This window comes from Palaemon carinicauda, chromosome 43 (genome assembly GCF_036898095.1).
Source record: "Palaemon carinicauda isolate YSFRI2023 chromosome 43, ASM3689809v2, whole genome shotgun sequence".
Taxonomy (NCBI): domain Eukaryota; kingdom Metazoa; phylum Arthropoda; class Malacostraca; order Decapoda; family Palaemonidae; genus Palaemon; species Palaemon carinicauda.
In genome coordinates, this window is record NC_090767.1 from 50,441,953 (window position 1) to 50,464,452 (window position 22,500).

Sequence of the window (22,500 nt, forward strand, 5' to 3'; positions counted from 1 at the left end):
TAATCATCAAAGCCCTTTCTTCTCTTTCAGCATGTCTTCTATCACGCTCATCACTATCTTTGATTTTCTTCTCTATAAAGTTCAAAAGAGCTTCATCCGAGAGTCCCATGGACAAACCTTCATCCTTCCAGAATTTATAAAATTCCATTTTAAATTATCCAGTTTTTTACCATTGCCTACAAACTACTTAATTTAAGAAACATTAAAGATACCTGTTACACAATAACAATAAGCGGGAACTGAATTGTATTAGAAATAATTATTATGAATAAAGGACAATCTCACACTTTCATTAAATAACAGTAACCAATCACCAAGCATCAAGATTCAACAATAAAGTTAATAAAAATAAATATGAAGTAAAAACAATAACTTTAAAATTGTCAAACCAGTATATCTCTAGAGTCAACTGAACTCTTACGTAACAACTATGTTACCGGGCACTGTTTCAAGAACTCTGTTTACATTCCATTAACTATCGGAAGTCTCCCACTTGCGACCTTCCAGCCATATTCTTAAAATGCCCACATACTCAAAGTAAATTTCCGCCACCCCAATTAATTGCACTTTTAAGTGTTGTAATAGAAAATAAATGACTATCACCAAACCAATCACAAAGTAACGCAGGCCACTATTAACAAGGAAATATTTAAATTAGCCCTGGTGAGCACACCACTTAATGTCAGGGAATTCCTTAGACATTTTTCCCTGGTAAAGATAGCACTGCTTATTTGTGATTAGGTATGGTAAAACAAATACAGAAATTTAGAAACAAAGTTTAATTACAATTTATAATTTATTAACACCACTATGGATTATGAAATTGAAAGATATAATACTGAAATAAAGAAATAAACAAATGATGAACAATAAAATTATTAATTAACTTATCTGTCTGACACCCTTTTAACATCCATTACAAAAATAATAAATCACCAAAGGTCTTGTTACGAATAAATACCTCAACAATTGCTCGAGAAAAATAACCCTTACAACACAAAACATAACACAAGTCACTGTTCATGGGTCTCTGACATTTATCATACGCTAAATAACACCAATTTGGATTTCGGATTCAGAGTCACCTATATAACGTATGCTTCGATGTAACAGCGGGAACCTGTGATTATAGTTCGAGGATTTATAAAAAGTGCATCTCTTGGTTCGGGATTGCTTAAGGTCGTGCACTGTTTCCCCAAGGGTCGAGGATTACCCTAGCTGAAAACGAAAGAACATACCTTGTGAAATTTAACTACACTTATGATTAATAACAATTCGTAAAGACTTAATTAAATATGCACTTAAACCATTTTAGATACACTTTTAAAGACAAATTTTAAAGATTAACACATTTCACAAAACTGATAACAATATTCCATATAAACACAAACAGTTAATCCACTTACTGCACGGCTAGGTGATTATAACGTGACTAAAGTAAATACAAAATTTATCTTTCAAAGTCTATTATGAAACTAAAACTACAAGGATAAAATCATAAACAGAAACTTCGCAAATACGGTAACTGCAAAACCAATCAATAGATGGCGTTACTAACATGAAATTCCCTTACATTGAGTCCTTTACGCACATTGATTTGAATATAAACGTTATCACCCACGGTATATGTTTTAGTTGGCTTCGCTATTTTATCATGATTCCTTTTCATTATGATTTGTGATTCTTCTAAATTCTTTCGAAGGATATCATATCGACTTATACTTGCATTTATACATTCTTTTAAAGGATTTGATAGATTAGTTGTAGGCGTTAATACATGGAAAGGCGTTCTTACTGGGGTACCATACAATGCTTCATGCGGTGACATTTTAATTGATATATGATATGAATGATTCAGAGTACTCAGTGCTGCAGGTATCGCAATATCCCAGTTGGGGTCTGATCCCCCTAGTGTTACTCTTAATATATTTAAAATCTTCCCATTTGCTCTTTCCACTAGCCCATTCGACTCTGGGTGATATATCATGGTATTTATTTTCTTTATGCTGAGGAATTCACACAATGAGGTAAGAAAGTGATTATTAAATTCACCACCCGAGTCTGAGATTATCATGTGTGGAATTCCATGTTTACAAATGTAACACTGGTAAAACTTCCTAGCGCATTCAATTGCAGTTTTAGTTTTAAGCGCTATTAGTTCTGTATATCGAGTTAAAGCATCTATAATTACTAAGAGGTGCTTATTTCCTCTGTCTGACTTGTAAAATCCTGTTAACAAATCCAAATGTATTCTTTCAAAGGGTTGATTGGGCACAGGATAAGCCCCTAGGCTGACAGGTGTTTTCGTATGCCATTTGTTTTCCTGACATGTGCGACAATTAGCTATGTGTCTTTTTATATCTGTAAGCATCGAATGCCAATAAAACAATGATTTGGCTTTCTGTGACATTAATGAGAACCCCGGGTGTCCATGTAATGGATTTGAATGCAACCAATTCAGGACAGTGGAAATAAGTGAGATTGGTACTACTACCTGGTCGTTAGTTACATGTGGTGTATTGAGGGTTTTCCTTGTCACAGTCCTACACAGAATATTATCTTTGATTATATAATTCTGCTGCTTATACTTTATATATCCCTTTTCCTTATGATTGCCTTTCAAAGCATTTATAATTGTTTCTATTTTCTGATCTTTTCTTTGCTCAGTCTGTAACAATTCAGCGCTCCAGCCTAAATCTTCTTTTTCAGATATCGTTTTAACAATAGGCTTGGATGTTGATATATCTATTAATTCAGCTAAAGGCTTCATACAAGATGACACGGGGTTGCGTGATAATGCATCCGCAATGATATTTGCTTTCCCAGGTAAATACCCGATTCTTGCGCCAAAATCTTGAATGATCAAATGCCACCGAGTTCGTTTAGGGCTGTGGTTGAAGCCTTTAAAGAACTCTGTTAGTGGTTTATGGTCAGTAAGAACCTTAACGGGATAACCGTAAATTATGAACTTAAAATGCACTAGTGAATTAACAATAGCTAGACCTTCCTTGTTTATTACTGCATACTTACTTTCGGAAGTTCTCAATTTTCGAGAATAGATAGCTATCGGGAAAAATTGTTTATCATATTGCTGAAGCAATACCCCTCCTACTCCTAAGTCTGAGGCGTCTGTTGCAATGAAGAATTCCTTACCGAAGTCAGGAAATTTTAAGATAGGAGAACTACACAGTTCATCTTTCAAGGTATTAAACGCCTGTTGATGTTGGTCAGACCATATGAAATCTACGCCCTTCTTCGTAAGATCAGTTAAAGGAGCGGCTATTATTGAATAGTTGCGTATAAAACGCCTGTAATATCCACTACAACCCAGAAATTGCTGTATTCCCTTGACATTAGTAGGTATGGGAAAATTACGTATAGCCGACACCTTATCATGGACTACTTTAAGACCTTGGCTTGACACCATGAAACCCAAATATACTAATCCTGTTTTGAAAAATTCACACTTACTAATCTTTACCCTCAAGTTATGTTGTCTTAATCTCTGTAGCACTAGTTCTAACTTACGTAGATGTTCTTCTAAGGTGTTGGAAAAGATTACAAGATCATCCATATAGGCATGCAATATATCCCCTAAAAAGTCTCCAAACACTATGTTAATCATTCTTGTAAATGTTATAGGAGCACAACGTAAACCAGAAGGCATCCGTAAAAATTCATAATGTCCCCTGGCTGTGCTGAAGGCTGTGTATGGGATACTATCTTCTTCTAATGATATCTGGTGAAAGCCTTTAAGTAAGTCCAAACTGGTAGAATATTTATTCTGACCTAACAAAGACAAAATATCGTCAGTAAATGGCACTGGGAATTGATCAGGGATTGTCTCTTCGTTTAGACGACAGAAGTCGACGCAGATACGCCATGTTCGATCTTTTTTCGGTACAACTATTAAAGGAAAATTATAAGGGCTGTTTGATTTCCTAATGACTCCTTCTTCTAGCATTTTACCTACTTCATCATTTATTTCATTTTGGAATTTCATAGGGAGTCTGTACGAGGGTACATAGATAATTTTCTGCTTGTCCTTTAACCTTACTTGATGCTCGATCACATCTGTTTTTCCTAAGGATCCATCCGTAGTGGAAAAAACATCATGATATTTAGTTAAAAGTCCAAAAATTTTCTGCTGAATTTCTTCATCTTGAATGTCTTTATTGATTTTATTTTTAATAGACCGCAAAAGGGATTCATCCGCAACTGATTGAGAGTGATTGATCTCAGCAACGGTAAGAATACGATGTTTATAAACTTCTACATCCAAGATATGTTGATTTTTGTGAATTACTAAAGTGTTATTTAAATGATTACAGACTTCAATATTACATTGTTGATGTGAGCCTACTGTATAAATAGCTTGTGTGACAGACAATCCGTTAGTTTTCAAAGTGTCATAAAGGATTAATATTTCAGATCACGGTAATGTTTTTTTTTTTTGCACTATTAAATTCGAAGGTACGTTTGGCTCAATAGATTACGTGCAAGATGATATTACGGGTGAACGAGAATTCTGCTGGGTCGCGTATATTATTTCTATATTAGTGAGACAGGTTATTGGTTCTTCAACGTACGTTACGGTTACATTTGTCGTCTCCTTTTTATCCAAAACTGATTTTAAGGTAATAGAAGACTTATAGAATTTCCCTTTGATATACACGCCGTGCTTGGCAGGGGCTAAGATAATGTTTTGATTTCCCATAGATGGGTATCCTATAATTACAGCTGGATACATATCAATGTTTTGTACAACAACAAATGTATCGGCAAACGTGCGTTTACCGACTTTAAACTGAACATGAGTTATGCTTATTACATTTTATTGATTATTTCCTATACCCGAGAGTCTAACTCCGGATTTTTCAATCGGAAAGTTCGAAAACAACACATGATGTGTCTTCAAATCCATGATATTACGTGGACTACTAGAGTCAAAAAATAACGTAAAGGATTTGTGTTCTAGATTTACAGCATGTAAGGTTGGTCGTAACTCATTTTGGCTTATTATTGTATGGATTCGTTGCAAATCTACGAGAGCATGCACTGTTTTACTTAATTCGGCCGTGTGTTTCATAAGAAAATCTATTGTCTCACAATTATCTAATAAAAAATTAAATTGATTATTCAATAATATTGATGTTGACATGAATGACCTTGACCCAACATCACTCTCTTCCCCTCTGGAGTTAACTATGTGTTATTTGCTTTGCTCTGCACATTCTGAAAATTAGTCTGACCTTGTGAGGTCTAGTTTGACGACCCAGGCTCAGCGATATTCGAAGAAGTGTTTGTTTGCTTTGGACTTTGAACTACATTGACATTTGGTTGTTTCTTCTTATTGTTAAAATGAGGATTTTTCTTTTTATTTCCATATGAAACTGACTGTGGAATTAACTGCGTATTTCTGGGATTCTGTTGTGTCTTACGCGAGTAACATTGATTGTATGAATGAGTTGAACTATTATGAATCGAGCGGAATTTCGTTCTGCAGTCCGCGCTTAAGTGACCTTGACGTTTGCAATTATAACACGTCATTCCCGCTACTTGACTATTAACTACGTTCACTGTTTGTGGCTTTGTTTCATTCTTTGCAAAAACTTGAGTTAACACGGGATCGAGATCTGGACAGTTGGACATGTGTTTCTTTATCTGTTTATATACATCCAATTCCGTACTTGCAGGCGTTAACTTTTTATCAAAACACCGCACTAAAGCTTCAGGCAACATAAGTGTCATGCAAGTTAAATACATTAATCGTAAAAAATCTTTCACGGAGATGTTATCCCTAATAATCCAAGAGGAATTACCGAAAATGTCCTGATATTCATTAAGCCTATAAGTTATGAGAGCTGCTCTCTCAATAACATTAAGCCGATTCATAGTGGCTTGATTAAGTGTATTTCTTAAAGTTAATACTACATCCAAGGCTTCTTCACCCCCATAGACCGTGCGTAACCTTAATTTGAAATCATCCCAGGTAACTGCTTCTTATAATGAAACACCTCTTAAATACGCACTCGCATCCCCCTTAGAAAAATCTATAAAGCTTTTAGCTTCTTGTAATTGTACAAAAGGGTCTACGATTTGTTTGGCATTTAAATGGGCATCGACGGATGAAATCCATGACTCCACATTTTGTGGCAAGAACCCATTGACTCGACCCTGAAAAGGAAGGATTGCTGACCTGGCATTTACAAGCGTCACAATCGGAGGAGGATTAGTCTGGCCTCCGCCACTAGGTCCAGGGGTAGGGCTCACAGGGGGAGTCATGACTGTTGTATTTCTTTTCCTATCTCTGTGGCCCCTTGCAATTCTATCAAAATATCTATATGAATACAGACATCCACTGCGTAAATTCATATGTATAATAAAATTCCCCAAACAATGTTACTAATCCCAAGACATTTCCCGAAAATTTCTGAAAGAAAACTGAACACAAAGATATTTCCTGTAAATTTCTGAAAGAAAAAGGAAATAGCACAAAGAGAGAAAAAATTCTAGATGAGAATTCGGAGTTGAACACAGTTTCCTTTAATGAAAGGAAATAAAAGATTAGCAAACCACTCACCCCAGTAATAATCGACTAACGACTCGTGATAACTACACTTCACTGCCCAAACTGGAATGAATTTAAAAATTTGTACTTAGCTTGTGTGATGTCGACACATCCTCTCTCTCTCTCTTGATGTTTTGTTAGCGATGTATCGTTCGAGTTTCCGTTGAATGTAGTGCTTCCTGGATATGTTTTGTAAACGTTGAACGTCAGTCCTTGGGTTTCCTAGGATGTTGATTGAAGATCCAGTTCATCAGTTTGTATTTATAACATTCATTAAATGTTATATAATTCGATGGACTATGTTACTTAGTCAAAATTGTAGATACATGTAGATAACGTTGAGTTCTTGAAGATCTTTCTCTGGTTTTATTGCTTATTTTGATGTCCTGAAGATCTTCCTCTAATTCTTAGAGTTTATTATTATAATTACTTGAAGATCTTTCTCTGATTCGTAGAGTTTAACCGCTGTCACCATTTATTGGTGTGTTACCGCTGCCACCATTTATTGGTGTGTTACCGCTGCCACCATTTATTGGTGTGTTACCGCTGCCACCATTTATTAGTGTGCTACTTTTATAAGCACACATTGAGTATGTGTTGTTTAAGATGTTAAGGCTGGATAACGAAGTTCATCTTATTAGCTTTAAAAGTATTTACTCTCTAAAAACAACAGAGTTAAACATCTCCATCATAGGAGTGGAGTTGGTTTGGTCGGATGACCAATTCTGGTGAAGTATAGATATGAACTGATTAAATTATCGATATCACAGATATCGTATGCTTAGTTGACGTAGCATTTTAAACACAACATGGAAACTTACATTCTTTCTCGGAAGACACCTGCATCCGGTGACGTCACAATCTTTCACACACTGATGCATTGGTGTTGATGTTTAAAAAAAATGTTACATTGCCGAGGCTGCATAGTGCATCCTGTTTATGATTTTACATGACTACAGCAAATCTCACGGCTAGCATCTTCATCCAAAATGACATATTACGACATGTGTTTTAAACATGTAATAACAACTATTTCATTTATTACATATATATACATATATATATATATATATATATATATATATATATATATATATATATATATATATATATATATATATATATATATATATATATATATATATATATATATGTCAACCATTACATTACATCAGAAAATAAACTTATTTATAAACATTATATATTAAAATCACCTAAAACGAAACTCCTTCTCTAACTAACCCTAAATTCTGACTCCCAAAGAGAGAAAAGAATCTTACCTGAAAGTAAAGGAAAAGATTTTGTATCAGAATAACATAACAGTCATTAAATGACCTTTACTTAACTCAGCTTAAATGAGGTCAGGTCAGTGTATATATATTGCATGATATAAATATGTATATCTTTCATTCTCATTCATCAGTTGCTAGTGGTATTCCAGATGATGAGGAGACTTGAAAACAAAATACTACATCTTCCGTAGTAAGTCTCCTCCTCCTCCTCCTCCTCCTTTCATTCTTGATGCAACCCTTTAGGTGTCTTCATTTTTGAAAATGAATTAATGCTACAGTATGAAGACATGACAGTTGACATTGGGGAGATATTTGTAACTGCAAGTTCAGTGAACATCCAATAGAGGTCTCTCTCAAGTCACTTTGCTCTCTCATTTTCCACCACAATGGAATTTTATGTTCTGTCCTCTTCATTTTAGCCTTATATAATAAACAGTATCTTAAAGGAGAGAGAGAGAGAGAGAGAGAGAGAGAGAGAGAGAGAGAGAGAGAGAGAGAGAGAGAGAGAGAGAGAGAGAGAGAGAATGCTATCTAGGCACTTCGGACTCGTACCTTAATTATATCGTGGGCAAATAACCACATCGTTATTTTCACCTCCCGTTTTTATATACATTACCGAAGGATATCTTTTGATATGTATTAAATTTTCGTAATTAATTCAACACGCAAATAACACTGAATTTTGCTCTTGAATAATTTTGAATTTGATAAAAACCGCCATTTTTTAGTAAGTGTTCCTGTGGTCCGAAATGAGTCCGAGACGAAGATCGCATCGCATCAGCTGTTGATTACAACCGAGTCTCGAACTTCCATCAGAGTTTAATCCAATGTTGGTTTAAGATAGTTTGGTCGTTTGCGATGTGGGAAGCGGACCGTTGACTCTATGCTCTTGCTCCAACGGAGGAGCATATGGGAGCATTTAGGCTCTGATATATTAATTATGTATGGAATATATCGTAATAGATTTTCTAAAATCAATTGGAGCATTTTCTATCATTTAATATTTGCAATAAGGAGCGTTTAATATCGGAGCATATAGATGAGCATTGTGATACCTCCAACAAAGAACATTCTCCTAAAGGGAGCATATATATCCCAGTCTTCCTGAATGCAAAATAAAAGAGCATTTTGTAAAACTTCGGAGCATTTAAGATAATAAAGGAAGAATTTACTTCAGATCTCACTGGAGCATTTGAGTCAAGAATTTAACTAATGATTCTTTTATTAAGAAGAAATAACTCTGTCTCTCCCTCTCTCTCTCTCTCTCTCTCTCTCTCTCTCTCTCTCTCTCTCTCACAGACAGACAGACTAAACCAAAATTGTGTTAGTGAAGTTGAACATCTCAGAAGATAAGAATTATAAAACAGAAATCCAAATGCTGACATAACTAAAGGTTGGCTCTAGAGATATAAGGTTAGGTAGTTCCTGTCCCATTCATCCTCCCTTATTATCATCATGCCCTTTGAGAGACTGGGGGAGGAGGAGGCGACCCACATCAGTCGAGTAACTCCCAGGAACTTTATTTCACATTAGGGCAACACAACAGACGTCAAAGATTACCACAGATTACTGTAGAAAACAGAAATTGGTATTTGTTTCCCCCTAACGGATCGATTCTGGGATTTATATACATAAGGGAGGCTACAAACATGTATGTATACGCACACGAGTTTATATATACACAAAATACGCACACACTTATGTATATATATCTGTAGAGTATGTATATGCATGTACTTTGTATATGTATACATCCCTAATTATTCATAATTGAATATATTTGTATAATATATATATGTATATATATATATATATATATATATATATATCATATCATATGCATATCCCTAGCTAAAGTATATATATATATATATATATATATATAGTATAATCTTTTATGAGTGTCTTCAGCCAATGAGTTCCCAGAACTTTTGTTCTTCTGTGATGATCATTATTTTGTATTTCTTAACTATTTGAAGTAAGTCATTTTCTTTTGGGGAATTTTGTACAAATTATTATTTCCCTTTTTTTTGTGTGTTTCGTACAAGTGTAAATGTTTGTCTGACACCCCTCCCACACACACATACACACTTGTGCTATTTTCCCTGTTGGAGTCCCTGGGATTATAGCATCCTGCTTTTCCAACTAGGGTGGTAATAATAATAATAATAATAATAATAAACTTTAATGTTGGCACAAAGGAGAACCATAAACGGTTTACTTATATCATTTCCCTTTGACCTTTGACCTCTGAAACTCTGAACTCTGAACCTTCTCCATTTGAACCTCTCAAGAAGAAGAAAGGTTCTCATTTGAGGTTCATCTTTCAATGGAAGACTTCCAAACTCTTCCAGAGAACATTGGAAGTCTTTGAGAGGTGTCTCTTTTGGGACTTCCAGTTTCTCTCTTCTTCCAAAATCATTGGAAGATTTTACAGAGAGAGATTTTGATTTTGAGAAGAAAAGGAGAGGATTGAGATAGGTACCTGATAGTCAGTCAGGTGTGGAGGGTCAGAGATGTAAGAGGAAGAATGTAGAGGGCTTGCAACTGCATTTTCAATTACTCATATATTGGTGTGTGTGTGTGTTTGGGATTCTTTCCGTTCCTATTTTCCTATATTCCAATCACTGTACAGAAAAAAAAACTCTGTATAGGGAAAAATTAAAAATAAACTGAGGAGGAAAAAAACAGGAAAAACATTTTGCAGTGTTTAGTGAAGAAAGAAAAAACACCGATGTATTTCTTTGGTCTTCATAAAACTCGAAGTTTTCCTCCAATAGAATATGTTGGGAGACTATTGTGATGTCTGTCTGTGTCTATCTCTAAAGGCATGAGTTTCAGAGCCAAAATGACAAGCTCTCTCTCTCTCTCTCTCTCTCTCTCTCTCTCTCTCTCTCTCTCTCTCTCTCTCTCTATTGTTAGTTCTTGCATAAAATTGCATTTTGCAAATTGATTGACATTTATCTAGATGTAGAGTTATTACCTTTGACATCATTACTGATAAAACACCAATCCTCTATGACGTCATTACTGATGGAACAGACATAACCAATAACATTATTAGGTCTACATTACATATGACGTCATCATTACTCAATACAGATGGTATCAATATCATCACCATCAATAGGAGTTATGAGACGAAAACTTCTACCAGTAAAGTGTCGAGTGGAATAAGTGAATCGTTGTTACCATTAGGTGAACTATAAGAGATATACTATCATTGATAAATTATCATTACTGATAAAACGTATACTATTAAAATACCTCCATTGAGAATGCCAGTGCTTCATAATACTCAGAAATTGTGGGGAATAAAGGAAAGGATTTAACCCCAAAGGGAAGGGATTTAATGGGAACCTCCTCTTAGATAAATCCTCTCCCAACAACGATTTCCCTTCATTGATATAATAAGGGCATCAGATCTTCAGGGGTCTTGATAAGAGGGGAAAGACTCTTGAATGAAAAGTGTATATACATACACACACACACACACACACACACATATATATATATATATATATATATATGCAGAAGAACCACAGGGAAAATGAAAATACGAAATATACGCTTAAGTCCTGACTAGTTTCGTGATACTTCCTCAGAGGACTGATTTATTGAGAGGGGCTTCTTCACATTTTATAGGGAAAGCAAACGTACGAATATACATATAGAGATTTAAAGAACAATGACACTCCCTTACCAGCTACCTGTGCTTGGGTCAGGTGTTTAAGTGGGTGGAGTCCCCAAGCTCATTAGACACCTGCCGAAAAGGGTCATTTCTAGTGGCGGGTAATTTCTTGTTTTTCAGTACAGTTTATTTATATGAGAACACGGTAGCCTTATATATATAAATACATAAGCAAAACATACATATACATACATATATATACATACATATACACATACGTGTCCTTTGCTACACGACCGGATATGGCAACCTGCAACATGTTCCACACATGCTCAATTGGGTCTAGGTCTGGGAAACGAGCAGGTCATTCCATCTAGACAATTGTCTCCTTATCTAGGAAGGGATTCAACACCCTACCACGATTGGAGATAAGCGTTATCATCCATCAAAATGAAGTCAGGACCAACAGGATCAGAGTAAGATCTCTCCTACACATCAAGGATGTCATCCCTCTAGAGAACGCCCTTCATGCTGCCTCTCCTCATGACATGCAAATCTTATCTTCCAATCATGCTGATCCTTCCCCTATAATTGATCCTCGCCATAACAGTACACCAATGTTGGCATCCTTAAACCATTCATGTCCTCTGTGCCACATCCTTTGCCTCCTGTCAGTGAAGTCCAGACAATATCTGGACTCATTTGTAAACAGTCCTGGAGTCCAATGGTTGTGTGTCCAAAGCGAGATGATCAGGTGCCAAAGACAAATGTTCCCGCCGAGAGAGAGAGAGAATGTCTTTGGTTAGAGTTCTCTTGCTTAAGGGTACACATGGGCTTAATATTCTGTTTCCTCATTTCCTTTCCTTCCTGGGCTATTTTCCCTGTTGGAGCCGTTGAGCTTATAAAGAATCCTGCTTTTTAAACTAGGTTTGTAGCTTAGATAATAATAATAATAATAATAATAATAATAATAATAATAATAATAATAATAATAATAATAATAATAAAAGTATCATTTCTAAATTAATTGTCATTATTCATTATTATATGTTTTAGTGAAGCAAAATTTAAGACAAAAATAGCTCGAGTTTTTCGAGATGGCCATTTTAATGAAAAGAAAATATTGGTTTTCCTCATAAAATCATCTAACTATTGCATCTCTGACCTTTGACCTTTGACCTATTGAACTGAAGGTCATCCAAATGATACAGGTTTGATTTGACAACAGGAAAATTGTACCATTTTCCTCTTCCTTTAAAGTTTCATTAAATGTATAAATTCATCGTCCAAAAATTCCCTTTTATTTAACCCCTCAACAAAACTTGAACAGAAAACAGTTCCTGAAAAAAGATCCATTTGGAGAAAGAAAAAGATCAATTTGGAACTGTTGAACAATTTCAAAATTCATCAACGTATTTCAAAATGTCTAAACCCCAAATGAGTCTAAATAGAGGTTAGACTGAATAGAAAGTGTTTCGTCTATTGATCGATGTCTAAAGGAAATGAACGATGATGTCTGGAGGGAATAATAATAATCATCTCCTCAACCTCTCACCCAATGAGCCATGTTGGGAAGCACCACAAGAGAGAGACAGACAGACACATTCTCATTTCATCGTCTCGTTTCTTTATTTATCAACTTTAATTACTGAATTAATTCATTCTCTTTTGAGCGATGCATAAAGAGACGATCTGTTTAGAGTCTATTTTACTCTGGCTTATTAATCGTGGCATTGGAGAAATAGGCCTATACGCAAAACACCTCTACTCTTTATCAAACAACAACCAGATATTAATGTTGCCATTTATCTTCTGCTTCTTCTGCTGTTGCTACTTGTGATAGGAGAAGCAATAGCAACTGAAGAGAGAGAGAGAGAGAGAGAGAGAGAGAGAGAGAGAGAGAGAGAGAGAGAGAGATTTCCTTTTGCCATCTGGGTGAATATTATTCAAAGTATGGATGAATAACAATTATCTGTATTCATTGACTCCAGGCAGATAGATCATCCTTTGACCTTATCAATCACAATCATGCTCAATAAGGTAGGGGATATGGCTACGATAGGGAATAAAAGTGTGTATGACCTACACCTAACTCCAGTAGGATCATTCAAGTACCCTTACAATCTGTAGACCATCCAGGTAACTAACTAACTAACTACCTGCAAAGCAATGGATTATAAGACCCATTTACCCTTGGGTAGGCTCTGGTAGTTTACCCTGGCATACCTTATCCATTCAAGTTCAGTTGTCTAAATAAACCTTCTGTTGACCTTAACTTTGGTGATGAAGAAACTGAAAGATAAAAACGGCCTCTTAAGTTTATCTTTTTTGTTAATCTCCTTTACTTTGAAATTCAATTTTCTCTTGTTATGAAATGGACAACAGTTAATATAAAAAGAACACTTCAGTTTTCAATGAATTTCTTTTTTTTTAATATTTGAGAGAGAGAGAGAGAGAGAGAGAGAGAGAGAGAGAGAGAGAGAGAGCTCCCACCTTCTTAATAATCAACCCATCTTCAATATCAGAAGAGGAGGAATCAACATATGTGGTTTTGTATCTGTTGTCTTCCTCATTATGAAACGGAGACAGAGCTGCCAACATAACACTTAACCAAACATTTTAACAGTGCTGCCAACATTATGCTGGCAGTATTGACTACAAGCTCACCAGTAAATGGTGTCAGCTTTAAAGCATTGCCAACAAAAGGCAAAGTTGAGACAAAAGGATCAGTTCTGTTGGCAAATAATCCCCAATCTTGGATGAAGGAAAATCCTTGAAGCCTTTTAAGAATTTGTTAAACTCTGTTCTTGTATTTCAACTTCACTTTTATCTTAATGTAGATGGTTTTGCTTTTGGAATAGGCCTATATAGGCCTATATGTATTTTCAATTAGAAAATACATATCGATATTTTCTGTGGAAGTACAATACATCTAAATATATATCAAATAATAAATTCTAACTATTATTTTCATCTCTTCATAGAGTAAAATTATCTCCAAGAGTAACGATGTGTAAAGAATCCTCTCAAATGTTTGTGTTTTTTTGCCCAGGAAATATTCATGAAAGACTTTTGTTGTCGCCAACAAATTTGCACAAGAAGAAGAAGAAGAAGAAGAAGAAGAAGAAGAATTAGTTCTAATGTTTACATCCGGGACAAAAGCACCGTTCTCTAATGTGTAAAAGAAAGAGAAAATGTGGAGAAATCCTGAACAAAAGAATAGTTGCAGAGTCTAGTTGACAATGCGGTGTTAAAGAACAGAAATTATAAAGAATAGGAGAGAATATGCAGAGACGTGAAGGAGTTGGAAATGCTTTACGAGTCTAACGGGGGAAGGTTGATGTCGTAGGAAACGGTTCCGGTAAACATCTTTTTGGCGCCAAAAGAAATGATGAGGAATCTCTTGCTGAAATGAACGCTCTTGTTAAGAGAGAGAGAGAGAGAGAGAGAGAGAGAGAGAGAGAGAGAGAGACTAGTCTTGTTATTTCAAGGGCTACATAACGCACACTGTCTCTGACACAGGCATAAATCAGTTGGATACATTGATATACGTATGTATGTATGTATGTATGTATTTGTTCGTGTTACCTTGCAATTAAGGTGCATTTTCAAGCTGCATACCTTATTCCACAATCAACTACGACCCACTACAACCAACTGACTATCAGGTACAGACGTCCCTCCCCGTTTTGTACTTGAACAAATTTTAATATCAAAATTTAAAGACAAATTAAACAGACATTTATGATATACGTTCTAAGCCAATCAGAATTTTCACATGGTCTAGAGTAAATGTCAAAGTGTCTCTGAGTCATTTGTCTCCTTCATGGAAGTTTGTTACTCTTATTATCATTTCTGTTGTTGTTGTTGTTGAAGAGAGAGAGAGTGATGAATATCCTTGTCATCTAAAGTGGAAGTTTCCAAAGAGAAGAGAAAACATGAAATCTGTGTCATGTGAGACTTAACACATTTTCAACTTCTAAAAGTAAAACTCCAAAAAGTGACACAAGACTTAAGAAGTCTCTCTCTCCAACAGCATCTCTCCATGGATTCATGCTCTTTCAGACATAGCTCATGAACAGTTCCTTGAAACCCCCAACAAAGTCTGCGTCATTACAACTGGTCTTTTGCAGATAAAATAAAAATCTCTGGAGGTTCTTCTTAAACAATGACAAAAACATTTTATAAAAAAAAGACACAATTAATATTCAGTGGAAGAGTTATTTTGTTTGTTCGTCCGTTTGTTTGTGTCTGTGTGTGTATGTCTGTCTGTCTGAGAGAGAGAGAGAGAGAGAGAGAGAGAGAGAGAGAGAGAGATTAGATGGGATGTTTGTGAGTCTACAGTAAAGGTATGAGAAGGATCAAATGCTTTTTGAAGCGTTCTACAGCCTCATCTTGGGTCTCATCTTGGATACAAAAATAAGTGGGTAAAAGCTTCAGCAACAGGTAAAGAAATAATCAACATCATGTTATGATGATGTTTAATTTTTTTTTTCACCAGTTGTTGTAACTTTTAGTCAATTAATATGAAAACAACATCGTTCTAATTAAAGTAACAGCAACAATTTCACTATTAATGAAGTGACTGAGGTCATTAAATAACTAATTATATTGGGCTTCAAAGAGAGGTGCCACAAACCGCTAGATGAGATGACCAGTTTATGACGTTTTCCTTAAGAGCCAAAATCTCTCTTTATTGAACCACAATTTCGACCTTTGTGTGGTTTGAAGTCCAGTGTTATAATAATACTATTTTTTGCTATGTGGGAAAATGATGGATTTTGTGGAGTTTTGTGAAGAAGAATTTAGGAGGATTTCAGATTTATGTTTAGCAAAACTGGCTCTCGCGTATCTCTGTAATCGGCAAAGCGTTACTAGTCAAGGCCACCCCATACTAGGTTGGTTTGCTGTGAGCAATTATGCGAAAATATCCAATCATTATCATTCCTCGTTGGCCAGTGTGGTGGTGAAAATTGGCCAAACCCCAGACATGAATAAGGACATGTCTTAGGCCTTTGTCCTGCAGTAGACTAGAAATGGCTGCATTTGATGTATACATATATATTAAACACCAATTTATTTTCTTAAGCATTTGATGTTGAAGGGGGCTGTATGCCAACAGCACCTACCAACTCTTAGCGGTCACCCACCAAACACCGTCTTAACTCGAGGCTGTCCAACTCCTCTGACTGGATGATCGATTGAAGAGTTTTGTGTTAATCATTATTATTAATATCAAAATCTCATCGATTTCATTAATCAATAAAATGTTTGTTTACTTCAGGTTGCCATGGCAACGATGACGTCATCAGAGACACATTTAGAATCCAAAGGGTTTAATCTCTCTCTCTCTCTCTCTCTCTCTCTCTCTCTCTCTCTCTCTCTACTGGTAAAAGTTACATGATTTTAATGGTAAATGTTGATCAAATCAATATAAATTATTGCAAGGGCAAGGAGAGAGAGAGAGAGAGAGAGAGAGAGAGAGAGAGAGAGAGAGGGAGAGAGAGAGAGATGGGTATTAAGACAAAAATGCTTACAGTTTTCCACGCCCAGTCTAACCTTCTGTCTCTCAAAATAGGCCAATTCAAAGGAGAGTAAGTTGCCAACCGTACGATAATCTTTGGAGGGATTTTAAACGTTTTAAGGTTATAATGGCTTCTTTTGTCCAATCTCTCTTGGGTGTCTTTTGTGTGTCCCGTTGAAAGGGAAAGTCTTGTTAGAAGAGGATAAAAGGGAGGAAGAGAAGCTTTCTATGGGTGTCCAAGAGGATAAAACTGCTTACAGTAGTCCACGTCTCTGCCTCAGAGCTGAAAGGAATCGTTCCAATCCTGAGGCTAATGGCAACTCGTTTAAGGTGTAGCTGCCAAACGTATGATAATACAGGAAAGGGTTTTTAAAAACAGGGTTAAATGGAATCCTTTTGACCATAGTTCCTGGACTGAAGGATTTCTTGTGTGTCCTTTTAAAAGAGAAAGTTTGTTTTCTTTCTCTGTTAATGAGATCCTTTGCAGGAGTTTTTGTTTGTAGACGAGAATAGGAAAAGAGGGAGATTTTCTATTTGTTCAAGAGTTATCGTTCATCCGGCATCACCGCATTTGTTTACATTTCTCGAAACTCATTTGTCCAGAGGAAATATCATACCTTTTAGATCAAGAATTATTGTACTTTTGTATCTAAAGATATGAATCTAACATAATACACACCTATACATATGACTTATAAATTCATATGTACATATATGTAATCAAATATCTTCTCAAAACTTCCCAACTTCAGCCGAGAAACTTAAAGAAAAGAAGTTTTTTTTTTTTCCAAAACTTCTGAATGGTGAAGCACCAGAGACACGTCTTAGTAAGTTCGTATTAAGAAGAATGTAATTATAATGAAAAATAGATTAATAATTTATAACTTCCTCTGTCTTCTCTAGTTAATGAATAATAATGAAGAAAATATTGTTTCTGAGAGAGAGAGAGAGAGAGAGAGAGAGAGAGAGAGAGAGAGAATCTTACCTTACATCTATTCCTATATACAGTCGGGTACCTCATGAATCTCTCTATGTTTATATATAGATACTTTGTAATTATTATTATTATTATTATTATTATTATTATTATTATTATTATTATTATTATTATTATTATGACTGAGCCAAGAATTCCCCTAAATTTGTATGACAATTCAGTAGGAAATTGTACGATATCGTCTTTCCACTGATATCCAACATAAATAGATGGGAGGTCTTTCCTCATCGCTTCCCCCCCCCACCAGTGTCAGCCATCTTGCCTCTATTTGAGATGGGATTTGAAATTGGACTTATTTCCCTTCTGATATACAAATGTAAATTATATATTGGTGTTCGTACCTTCTAAGTGGTTACTTAAATAAGTGATTACTCATTTTATTACTCTTTACTGCGAGACAAAGCCCTAGAGACTGACCATATGTACATATAATCAGCGCTTAAATCGCCTCCCCATTCAAGCTAGGACCAGGGAGGGCCAGGCAATGGCTGCTGATGCCCCAGCAGGTCTACCTATAAGGCTCCCCCCCCCCCCACCATCCTTAGATGGTGAGGTTACAATCACTTGAAGAAACAATCAATTTTGATCTGGACTCGATCTCCTGTCCAGCAGAATGCAGGCAAGGACGTTTCCACTAGGCCACTGCTACCCTTGGTGCAAACCTTTTGATGGCTTCATTTTGAAAGAGATACAGTATGAAGATATGACAGTTGAAATTGGGACATTATTGCAACTGCAAATTCGGTGGACATCTGTTCCTCCATCCTGACAGGAGATGAATGAGATGAATGTTCAGGTATGTGAGTTGTGAATATAGATTTACTAAAGGGAAGAGGAGAAGTTAGAAAGGCAGGAGGAAAATTGCAAAAGTTAAGAAATTGAAAATATTCAAAAGGTATTAATAAAACTAGTTCTTTATTCTATTGACTTTGATAAGAACTTATTAGTGGAATGTCTTTAGGAATCTCAAATAGACAATCTAGAAAACCTTATGTCTTTGAGAAGGTGTTGGACAGTCTCCATGTGGTTAGATGTAAACATAAGGGTTTGTCTTATAAGATTGGTTCTGTAGGGCAAACTTTTTGGATACTCCGACAACCAGAGGCCACAGGAATTGTAGACCATTCTCTTTGAGGTCAACAAGGACCACCAATGTCATTTTGCTGTTCATTGTTGATGACCAATTAATGGTAAATGGAGGAAAGGTGTACAAATCTAGATTAAAAAAGTACTATAACAAGACATCCTCTCTCCATGCTAAAGGATCCAGGAATGATGAAAAGAAACACCTCCATCTTCGTGTCTGCATTTGGACGTCCTCAATCGCTTTCTGATCCTACCGAATCAAGGCTCCATATTCAGAGCGAGGATCAATATATAAAGGAGGGAATATCTCTGGCCCTATTTGCTCCCTAGCGGAAGAGGGGACCTGGCCCAGGTCATTAGGGAATAAAGTGCAGGTAAAGAAAGACCCCAATAGGACAGGGTCAAAGACTTTAAGGTCTTGCATCAACTTTGATTAAGGGCTTGAGGAATAACGGACACCCAATTTACATATAATTAAGGAAGACACCTGATGTTCAAGGGGTCTCTCTCTCTCTCTCTCTCTCTCTCTCTCTCTCTCTCTCTCATGCTTTTATATTGTTAAGTTCAAATAGTCAAGACAAAGAAAACGAGAAGAATAAAAAGAAGAGTAGAGAAGATCTTTCTTGCAGAGAACGGTGCCATGTCAACAACAGACACAAAAGTCAAAGATATTAACTAGATGGCGAAATAGTTTCCAGATTCCTCCATGATGACGTCATCGTGCTTTCTTTGATATCTTTCTTTCTCTCTTGTCTTTTCTTCTTTCTTCGTCCGATTTCGGTTTATTGTTACGACTCGAATCGACTTCGACTAAGGAAATTAGCTGTCTGTTGCAGGAAATTAAGTCTATGGAAATGTGTATTTATATGTAGAGAGAGAGAGAGAGAGAGAGAGAGAGAGAGAGAGAGCAAGTGATTCTCTCTCTCTCTCTGGACTAACTTTTCGTTTGAAAGAGTGCCCCAGTCTCTAATATCTCTCTCGTACATGGTGGTCAATCGACTGCTGTGAGGAGATAAATAACGTACTTCCAATTGACAAGAGACTTATATATGTTATTGAAGAGCTCAGTTATTGAAGCCCTTGGTTAATGAAAACCTCAGTTAATGAAGACCAAGTTAATGAAAACGTTGTGTATTGAAGACCTCCGTTAATGAAGAACTAATCTAATGAAGATCTCACAGCAGAGAGAGACAATGAACTTTTAAGTGTCAGAAGAAGAAGAAGAAAAAGAAGAAGAAGAAGAAGACCTTCCTTGGGTCTGGCCAGAAGGGAGAAGGAAGAATTCTCGTTAATGTCCAGTGGAGGAGGAGGAAGAGATTCAGGGAATTGGACAATCTTTCCTTATTCTTGACTCCAAGAAGAAGGAGAAGAAGAAGAAGAGGCCGTTTAAGTGATCCCTTTCGCTGTCTTTGGACAACGAGAGATTCAAACGCTTAATGATTCAATGCTCGTCACAGATAATGAGTTTGTGTCTGCACAAATAGCTACATATTCCATTAATAATGGTGTGCAGGAAACTTTGTTTTGCAACAGAATTGCAAAATGCAATTTCATGCAAGAACCAACAACAGACATCGGTGGATTTTTCTGCAACAAATATTCTATCAAAGATCAAAGGATATGTTGCACACACAGAGAGAGAGAGAGAGAGAGAGAGAGAGAGAGAGAGAGAACTGACACTTTGACTGACATAGACATACAGAGACATCACAATAGGCTCCCAAAATGTCTGGTCAGCAAAAAAAAAAAAAAAAAAAAAAAAAGGGCTTTTCTCAAAACATTACAAAATGTTTTTCTAGTTTTCCCTCTTCAGACATTTCAGTTTATTTTCAAGAGGCATTTTTAAGTTTCCTTTTGCCATCTGGGTGAATATTATTCAAAGTATGAATGACTAACCATTATCTATATTCATTGAATCCAGGCAGATAGTTCATCCTTTGACCACACTAATCACAATCATGCTCAATAAGGTACGGTATATGCCAACGATAGGGAATAAAAGTGTGTATGACCTACACCCAACTCCAGTATGATCATTCAAGTCCCCTACGATCTGTAGACCATCCAGGTAACTAACTAACTAACTAACTACCTGCAAAGCAATGTATTATAAGACCCAGTTACCCTTGGCTAGACTCTGGTAGTTCACCCCGGCATACCTTATCCATTCAAGCTCCGCTGTTTTAAATTAAACATCTGTGTTAAACTGAATGTAGGCAACAATAGCTGGATGGTGGTGGATATAATAGACATTTAATTCACTAAGAAAATGATTTAGGTTCAGTAAATAAATAATTATTCAGTTCATACTGACCCCCATATGCTGAGTTTCACAACAGTGTTGCCATCCACTGTGCCCTGGTTGTTGGAAGTAAGTGAAAACTCCAGTTGTTCCAAAATAGATTTTGGTATAGTGAAAAAAATGAATGATTTTGACACCAAAGATCATTGAAATGGGAGAAAATCTTCTGTGATTTCATTACAAAATGTAATATTCCTTTACATTCAAAGGTGTCATTCTCTTTAGATCAAAACCTTAAGCTAATTTTGGTGCTTCTGAAAACTTGCTGTAATATCTGCTCCAGTAAAACAAGGAATAAAATGTGCAAAGGAGATGTTAGGAAAGAATGTGGGAATGACGCTGAGAATTGAAGGGTTTATATATCAAGGTGTTTGAGGAGCTTTATGAATAGGGAATGGTGGGAATCTCTCTCTCTCTCTCTCTCTCTCTCCCTCTCTCTCTCTCTATCTCTCACCTGAGATAATAAACCACAATTGTGTTAGAGAAGTTGAACATCTCAGAAGATAAGAATTAGAAAACAGAAATCTAAATGCTGACGGAACTAAAGGTTGGCTCCAGAGATGTAAAAGTTGGGAGTTCCTGTTCCATTCATCCTCACTTATCATCATCATGCCCTTTAAGACTCTGGGAGAGGAAGAGGCGACCCACATCAGTAGAGTAACCCCCAGGAACTTCTGAGAGAGAGAGAGAGAGAGAGAGAGAGAGAGAGAGAGAGAGAGAGAGAGAGAATGTAAACAAAATCTGACACTGATACTGAGATAAGTACTAGTACTACTACTGTTTCTGGTACAGTATAAAGGTAACAGTACTAGCACCAGTATTGGTACTGGTACTATCACTGATATGGAATCGGTACCAAAACCAGTTTAAGTACCAGTACCAGTACTAGTTTTAGTACTACTACTAGTACTAGTATTAATATTTGTATTAATATTTTTATTGATACTGGTACAGGTACGGATATTAGTACTGGTTCTGATACTGATACCAGTAGTAATAGCAGTACCAGTACCAACACTAGTACTAGTAACAGTACTGGCACTGGTATTTGTACCAGTACGAGTACTGGTATTAGTATTAGTTTGGGTATTAGCATT

The 22,500-nt window shown here is 36.1% G+C and overlaps 1 protein-coding gene across 1 annotated transcript in view; it reads right to left on the reverse strand.

The window, feature by feature from the left end:
- The window catches only part of LOC137633866 (mucin-5AC-like), a 97,200-nt gene that overhangs the window by 11,734 nt on the left and 62,966 nt on the right, over positions 1-22,500 (reverse strand). The window lies entirely within an intron of this gene.